This window comes from Polypterus senegalus, chromosome 7 (genome assembly GCF_016835505.1).
Source record: "Polypterus senegalus isolate Bchr_013 chromosome 7, ASM1683550v1, whole genome shotgun sequence".
In the NCBI taxonomy this organism is placed as follows: Eukaryota; Metazoa; Chordata; class Cladistia; order Polypteriformes; family Polypteridae; genus Polypterus; species Polypterus senegalus.
In genome coordinates this window covers 148,857,102-148,865,315 of record NC_053160.1, presented here as the reverse complement: position 1 = coordinate 148,865,315, position 8,214 = coordinate 148,857,102, and the positions used below count along the sequence as shown (strand labels likewise).

The following is an 8,214-nucleotide window of genomic DNA, read 5'->3' as shown; positions in this document are numbered from 1 at the left end:
CACATCTTTTCTTGTATAAATGGTAATCACGCCAAGAGAGCACACACCTTTTCTGTAAGTATTTGCGGGGCGCGGTGTCAAAAACCAATTCAAGTAGTATTCGAGCCGTTTTAACATCACGCTCTGGTATGTGCCTCTCTCCCATCCTCCCGTTCACTTAGGTATCCAGACTCAAGTTTGAAAGCGGTTTGCACCCCTTTCTTCGACCTACGCCGCCCCAACCTTTGCCTTTTAAGCCCCCTTGCGCTCCAGTGTTCGGTGCGCTTCTAGCCAGCGAGTCGATCCCCGGGAGTGACGTCACCTGCCATCCTCTCGCTTGCCCCTCCAGCAGCCTGCCGCTCAGTCTGTTTTGAGTCTCAGCAGGAGAAGCTGACTCTCAGCTCCTAGAGTACCTTCAAGCTTGCACGCTTCTTTTTCTGTTGTTGTTGCATTTCCTCTTCTTAACATTTTTTCGCACCTTTGGGTTATGAAGAAAAAAAAGCACACCCATCTCCACACACGCACTCTCAGCGGGGAAATACCAGTCGTCTTCAGCCTGAATAGCATTTGTTTGGGTTCGCTTGCGCTTCTCGAGAAGACGTTCTAGCGCACTGATAATCGAGGAAGGAAAGAAAAAAAAGAAGAAAAGAAGAAAAAGGAGGTCGCGGTGGCCGCTGCATGGATGGTGGATTATTTCGCCCCTTCCTCTGCATCTCACTGGATCTAACAAATACTACCCAGATACCGTGCAACTGACAAGAGGAGAGCCTAGCGGTTCCTTTCCCAAAGACCCAGCATGCTGTTAAGGTAATACTGTGTCCTGGTGCCTCATATGCTGAGCGCTTTGCGTTTAGGATTTAAGCTGCGCTTGCGTTCCCAGGGATTTCAGGGGGCTTTCTCACGCTGCTCACACATAACGGAGCATCGTTACTTATATTTTTTTCACGAACCAGAACTGGTGGAATGGCAAATCTTGTCACTTTTAAAAGTGAACAATCCGCGCTTTACAAAGTGACTCTGTAGTGACTTCATTTATACACGTTATAAACTCCCCATGCGTGCAAAAGAGCTTCTATCTGTGGTTACTTCTTTCCTTCTTGGCCCGTGACCCAGTTGAATCTGCAGCAAGTAGTCTCCCCGTGTCCGCCTGCTTGTCACACGCTTTTCTCCGGACTCAAAAGTGTCGGGCGCTGCGGGGCACGGAGTCGAGGGGCACCCGTCGCTCTGAAGCCGTGGAATTTAAAAGGATCCCATGCAAATGCTGGCAAGTGGGGCCAGCAGCCGATCAGACAAGGCAGCGAGTAACAGTCTTTGACAGAAGTGGTGCACTTTTAATGAATTATTGAGGGCTTGCCTCCGCTGTAGGAGAATCAGCCGTGCCACTCGGATATGTGAGAGCGTGCAATATTTATGTGCGCATATCAGAGCGGCTCAACTCGCTGAATTTCTAAAGTTGTACTGCACAGAAGCATCCGACGAGTCGGAGACGGAGGAAGAGACGGTCCGGTCTCTTATCGATAACAATCATAAGGCGATGGTGCATCCGAAACGTAATCTCTTCCTCCAGCTCTCGCATGTGGACAAAGTTGCCCCAATAGATTGTTTAAGCTTTGCTTTGTTACCTTCGTCTCTTTCAAACCAGTCATCTATAGCATTCATTGTTGCCATGATTTTGGTTCTTTTTAAATCCTCGTGTTTAGTGGGATTCAACGAGTGGCATTTGAATTCTTTTAGTAAGAGAAATTTCGTCTCTCTCTGCTGTTAGTTTAGCGTTTGATAAATGAATGCAGCTTTTAATGTCTTGTGCTTGAATTATTCAGCTGCTGGGAATTCAGAGCAACTCCAGTCTAAGTATATGAATAAATCCAATACTTGAGAGGGAGTCTGAGGCTAATTTTAGGTTTTCAGTGGTCAAAAGATATATAAATAAAGGATGAGTGTGTGTGTGAAAGTGGTATACACACAAGTAAATACATGCATACTCGCATGTCTATCTATCTATCTATCTATCTATCTATCTATCTATCTATCTATCTATCTATCTGATGTACATGTCCAATTTGTCCTTTATGTATTTACTGTTGGTTGCTTACAGTTTTACTCAGGTCTATAGCTGGCGATGGTAATGATGTCTATTATCTATTAGAACCATGTATTTGTAAAAAGTACAATAATAGTTGTTTTCTTACCATATTGTTCACTTAATGTTTTAACTTTATATGCGTTGTTGAAAACACAGCATTTGCTTAGATATGTACCTCACATACTATCTGAATGACTTGCATCTTTGTGGACAAAAACTTATGTGATTTATGAAGCATAATATTAATGTTTTGTTCGTAATAGAAAACAAGACAAAATTAATTTTTCAATTTGAAATCTATTTGTTTTATCTGAAGTTACAATGCTTCATTGTAGTAGATTTCTAAAGTTGATACCTGTGTCAAAATGTTCCTCCTAAATAACTACTTGTGTGTGCCTGTACTGTTACCTCCAGCACACACACAGGCATACTTTTAACTTATATACATATTTTAAAAGCTCCCCGAACTGTATACTTACTTAAAATCTGAAGATATTGTACTTAACATAAGGGATATCTTGTAAGCACAAGCTAAAGACCCTTAACCTTCACTTTCAATTTTTTACCTGTCATTCTATTGTAATATAGTTTATTTATGTTTTATAAGTGTGGTTACTGTTTATGCCTAATATATATAATGCATTATATTTGCTTAGTTGTGTCACTTTTTTGTAATTCATCCTGAAATCTGAGATATGTGTATGTGTCTTCTTTGCCTTTTTATAATTATTGCTGTAGGAACAGCAATGTTAGAAGTACTGTCTAATTAGCAGTGTGATGAATACCTTTTTAAGTGAAGTTTCTTGTCTACCCATATAAACAAAAATGCTTATTCCCTGGTAGAAACTATCACGGATTGTGCTTTGCAGTTTTTAAAGGGAGGAACACTGCAGGAGTCATAGTGTGGTTTATTGTGGAAGATACGTAGTAACTGTAGTGCACACCGAACCACTAGGGGCCTACTGGTCACACCGAGAAATTCCTACATTACTGCAAAGTCCACAAAGAATAATTGCAGGAGTGTGTCATCTTAGGGCTCGCCAAGATATTTAGTATTGCGTTAGTGGTGAATCAGTCACTACCCTGAGTTGATATAGTTTTTATTGCACCAAAATATACATATCAAAAAAGTTGCATTTAAATGTATGAGATTATACTATCAGACAATCTATGTAATATAGTGCCTTTCATATCTATCTATCTATCTATCTATCTATCTATCTATCTATCTATCTATCTATCTATCTATCTATCTATCTATCTATCTATCTATCTATCTGTGGGTACATAGCCAGTGTTGATTTTAATAGTCTTGTTTTCTCAACTTATTTACTGTATCAATGACAGTGAATGTGGTGTTTTACTTGTCAAAAATGAACAGAGCGCATCAGATGGAAATATACGTTTATGTCGTAAATTATAATTATGGTTGCTATTAAATGATATATAGAATACAGAAATATCAAAAAATTGGGAATTTCTTACTAAATTCTCCTACATTTGGCTAGCACATTTTTTTGAGGCACCATCAGCAGAAATTATTTTTCTTCTTAGTACTCTACGGAGGTCTTTAAACCCTCAGCTGGAGCATTTTAATATGTGGAGATTTTAAATGGACTCTTAAATGCTGCGGAAAGAGAAAGCTCAAAGGAAAAGATGAGAATGATAGTGTTCAGTTTATAATCAGACAGCCTGATGAAGCACCCCGTTTTAATTTGTGGAGGTGTTCCTTTGCAGTGTCTTTTAAACAGGCTTACTTTGTCCTTTTTAATGTAAAACTTGAAAGACAGTAATAATTGCAGTGATTAGCGATGTGTTGAAAGTGTCTTGTACATGTGGAGAGTCGATGACCACATTCTTACAATGCTCAGCACTTTTAAGATTAATTTATAGGCTGCAGCTTCTTGCTTTTATTTGTTGGCTGTGTAGTTCGGGATCCTGTCAATTAGTGATTTTTTTTTTTAATGGACTGGAACAACATGTCCAATACTTGTGTTGCTACCTTTAGAGTGCTTTGTATATTCAACTATGAAGAACTTTGCTAAACAGCTTTGCTTATTTGTATGTTATTAAAATGGCAAAGCACTATTATTTTGGTAAATATATCAAATAATTTTATCATGTTGGTTTTAAACAAAATTTTACAAAAACCACTACATATAATTTTTCATGCATATGCCGTGAATGGTGGTGTGGATGGGCGGGAAATGAGCTTTACATGATCTGTATATCCTTGTTTAGCAGCAGAAGGCTCATCTATAGAGTTTTAATCCACTTTCTGTTTTCATAGCCCGGTTTAAGTGTACTTTTAGACTGTATTCATATCTAGCCTCCTCTCTTTTTTTCTGTTTTTTATGTGTATTTGTGTGTGTGCCGCCTTCTCTTGGCTTTTCCCAGCAAAATCCACCCAAGTACATTTTGCCTGCACATTGATAATTTCTCTGTAATCTAGTGTAGCCATGCATTATCACATCTGAGGGTCGCTAAATTATCTGTAAAAATTTCCAAAATTAGCAATATTACAATTTGCAGACATCATAAAGTACATACATTTGAAAAAAAAGGAACAGTGTGAAGGAAGGGGTCCCGTGAACCTTAGGAGCAGATCTTGAAGACTTTGTGAGCTGCAGCTTAGGAAAAGAACACAAGTTTCTGTTTATTTTCATTGATAATACAGAAGGTAAAATTCTGCTGTATTACAAATGATTGTACAATTATTTGTCAGCACGATTTGTGCATTTCATTTTCCATGATGAATGCCTTTTTGTAAATTTGGCAAAGTAATGGTTTCTTGCTTAAATGGAGTATGCCTCATAGCAGCTTTCCACCATGGAATATAGAATAGTTTCCCATTAAATCATATTAAGGAGATGCTCTTTTAATGCTTACCAATATGTTATAGCATAGGAAGTCATTTAAAAACTGCATCTGTGTAATGGCACATAGATAGACTTTGTATAATCTTTCTGTATTATGTAGTTAATTTCTACGTTTGCCAAACTGCTGGCTTCCAACAAGTGCTGCTCAGCCATTGAGTTCATGTGAACAGCCAGCTAATAAATCCAGTGCAGGTCAAGAACTGTGCAGAGGATCCTGAATGTGACAAATGGCAAACTAGTCTCGCTTTTACAGAATGCTGCGCATTCCTGCTATAAAGTAATGCCGACTGGATTCTCTTTCACTGGATTTGACTCCTGGGTCTTTAATCATTTCTGTGTTCCCTCCAGTCTGACCTTTGTGCTGCTTGTTTATTGTTTAAATTCATTGACTTAAAATACTTTATAACATTGATTTGCTGTTTGTGGAATGCTATTGTTACATCAATAATTACTTTGCTTCAAGGTTTAATTAATGTGATAAGGGGCCATTAGTTATTGTATTGTACGATATTTCCTTTTGAACTTATGTCTTTATATATACAAAACAGACAAAGAGAGAAACAAATCAAACCTCAAATCTTTTTTTTTTTTTAAAATGTCCTAGTGCAGTGCATTTGTGTTGCTATTCACTGTCTCTTTTGAAGTTCTGCTGCTTGGGTGTGCCACCTGGTTGACATCACAGACTGCATTTGCTGATATGCGTACCTAAAGCATCATACCACTTTATACTGTACATTTTGTTCTATAACCCATAATGGACTATGGTCCAGTCCAAATTGAATATCCTGCATTGCGACTGTTGCTTCTTAGTGTGGCTACGGCACCTCTGTGACCCAAAATTGAATTAAAACTATAAGATGCCACAGTAGTTTGGAAAAAAAATGAAAGGAAAGGAAAGGCTAGAGGGAGCTTCTCAGTGCTCATAGTGCTGGTAACAATTTTGAAAACTTTCCTTGAAGATTTCATGAAGCTGCTAAGTAGCTGAAGGAAAACAGGGATGACATTGCTTCACTGCTGGGCTGCCACCCCGCGCAGCTGTCTTTCACTGAAAGATTAGGTTTCAAGAACAGTGATGGATGTCTGATGCCTGCACCCAGTTGTGGGGGTTTGCATGGAGGTCAGCACAGCCGATGAAGCTGTGGAATTTACTGCTGCCTGGCCTCTGTTTTCAAGACGACAGTTGGATGCATCTGAATGGAGATGGCATCATGCTTTTCCTGCAGCCGAGTTGGCTCGCCGTCAAAAATACAAAGCAACACCGAGCAGTTGTTGTCTGCAGAAAACACTGTGAGAAAGGGAGCCATGGTGCTGGTTACTGTTAAGGAGAAAAAAAATCAGTCTGAAGCAGTCATTTATTTGATCCAAAGCACTCTCACTCCTGGCAGCAGTTACCTTTTTGGTCTTGTGCTTCTTATTTTGGATGTTTGAAAATCCTAGCAGTGAAATGCCAAGTTTCTTTTTTGTTTACTTCAGAGTTTGTTTCAAATGTAGTTTGGAAAATGGATCAGAGCAAACGGATGGGACAACTGAAGGAGACTGTAACTTTCGTACCATGTAGGAAATATAAAAAAAAAAAAGGAAAATGTAGGATCTGTCTTTTATAAGTGTCTGGAGATGATAAACATTGTGATTCGTGAGACAGGAGTCCCGCTGCCTGACTCTTAATTTGAGTGTAAGGCAATGGAGGACACCGTGAAGTGTAAAACCTAGAAACTAAGCACATATTAACTGTCCCTTATTAAAAATGCACACATAGGCTTATTGCTGCAGCTAAAACCATTATCTAGCATTCAAGTGAGGAATATTAAGAACAATCTTATTACATTTAGGAATTCAATAAGAAAAGTCTGCTTCCTAGCCCTGTCATTTGAGATACTTATTCCGCAGTTCTTTTAATGCAATCTTTGGACAATCTACTGCAATTTATTCATTTTTCTAACATAAATGTTTTCAAAACCTTTTTTGTTATGAAGTTAATAAATACAAAAGTAACATATATCTTTTTCCTGTTTTGTGCTTAACTTAAAAAAAAAATTCTATCTTGATTTATCCAGGACGGAAGGCAACATTTAATAACTCAAACTACCGTATGCTGAAACAGAGAAACATTATACTTAAGTCAGTGACTCTCAGATCTGCACGTAGCTGAGCTATGAGAGGCTTTCTGTTAAAATAATGCATTTGAGCAAACTGCATTATTTACTATGACAGTAGTCATCAGCCTTAATATGACTATGAATAGGTAGTCAGAATGGCACATGTGTCACGTTTGAGCTCACTCAACCAAGCCCACATTGTAGCTTCAACCCTTTTCTTCACTCACAGTTGAACTCTTATTGTGCACAAACCTGTTTGTGAGCACAGAGGTCATGGCCGAGTGTTGGAGGAATAATGTGGCTGACAGTATTGTTAAAGGATGCATTCGGAATTCAGAAACAGGCATTGAGAGGACTATGATATATAGTAGCGGTAATAAAGTGTATTGAGATTTAGAAGAAATTGAAATTTACGTAAGAAAAGTTAATATAAAATGAGGAAAACCTAAGCATAATCAATAAGCTGAAATGTAGTAGGTAACTGAAAGGAAAAGCCAAGAAACAGAGAAAGTCCAGAGAAAAGAAAAGCTGAGACTTTTAAATTATACCAACAATTAAACTAAACAGAAGTCATTTGACTGCCAGGTAATTGTATTTTTAAAGAGAGGACTTATTGTGAAAAGTAGGAAAATAAATAAAATACAGAGTTGATAGGAATAAGCTATAGAGAGAAAAGAAGGAACAAAAATGAGCCATTGTTTGCTAGCCTAATCTGTGGGCAAGGGAATAAGGAATCTAAGACCCTCCTTATTTTATTAAGTTCCTTTTTCGGGGGGAAAAAAGGTGAATGTCCATGTGAAATATTGCCCAAACATTTTATCCACTTCCCTTTGGGATATCGTAGAAAATCCATAGTGGTCGTTTGATGTACACTACATTAATATACCTGAGTATATTGGGAGGTGCTCTTGCTAAAGCTTTAATTAAAGAAAAAGTCTCCTGTAGTCTTAAATTAATTTTATTATCCAAAACCTATCTAAATCAGATGCTGCAATCTTTTTGATGTTTTTTTCCACTCATCTTTTTGACTAACACAATTGTCTTTTTAATGCCCTTCCAGTGCAAAATATTAACAGGTTATGACAGCTTCAGAGTGCAGCTGCCAGACTTGTAACCCAAACAAAATGCTGTGACTACATCGCTCCGCACTTGGCTTGTGTACTTTGCTTCCTGTTGG

At 38.2% G+C, this 8,214-nt stretch overlaps 1 protein-coding gene across 1 annotated transcript in view; it reads left to right on the top strand.

The window, feature by feature from the left end:
* Window positions 1-370: 370 nt before the first annotated feature.
* Window positions 371-8,214, top strand: part of LOC120532913 (receptor-type tyrosine-protein phosphatase delta-like) — a 468,738-nt gene continuing 460,894 nt past the window's right edge. Inside the window, 1 exon segment of the mRNA XM_039759401.1 lies at window positions 371-786. The gene's annotated coding sequence lies outside the window, so the exon portion shown is untranslated.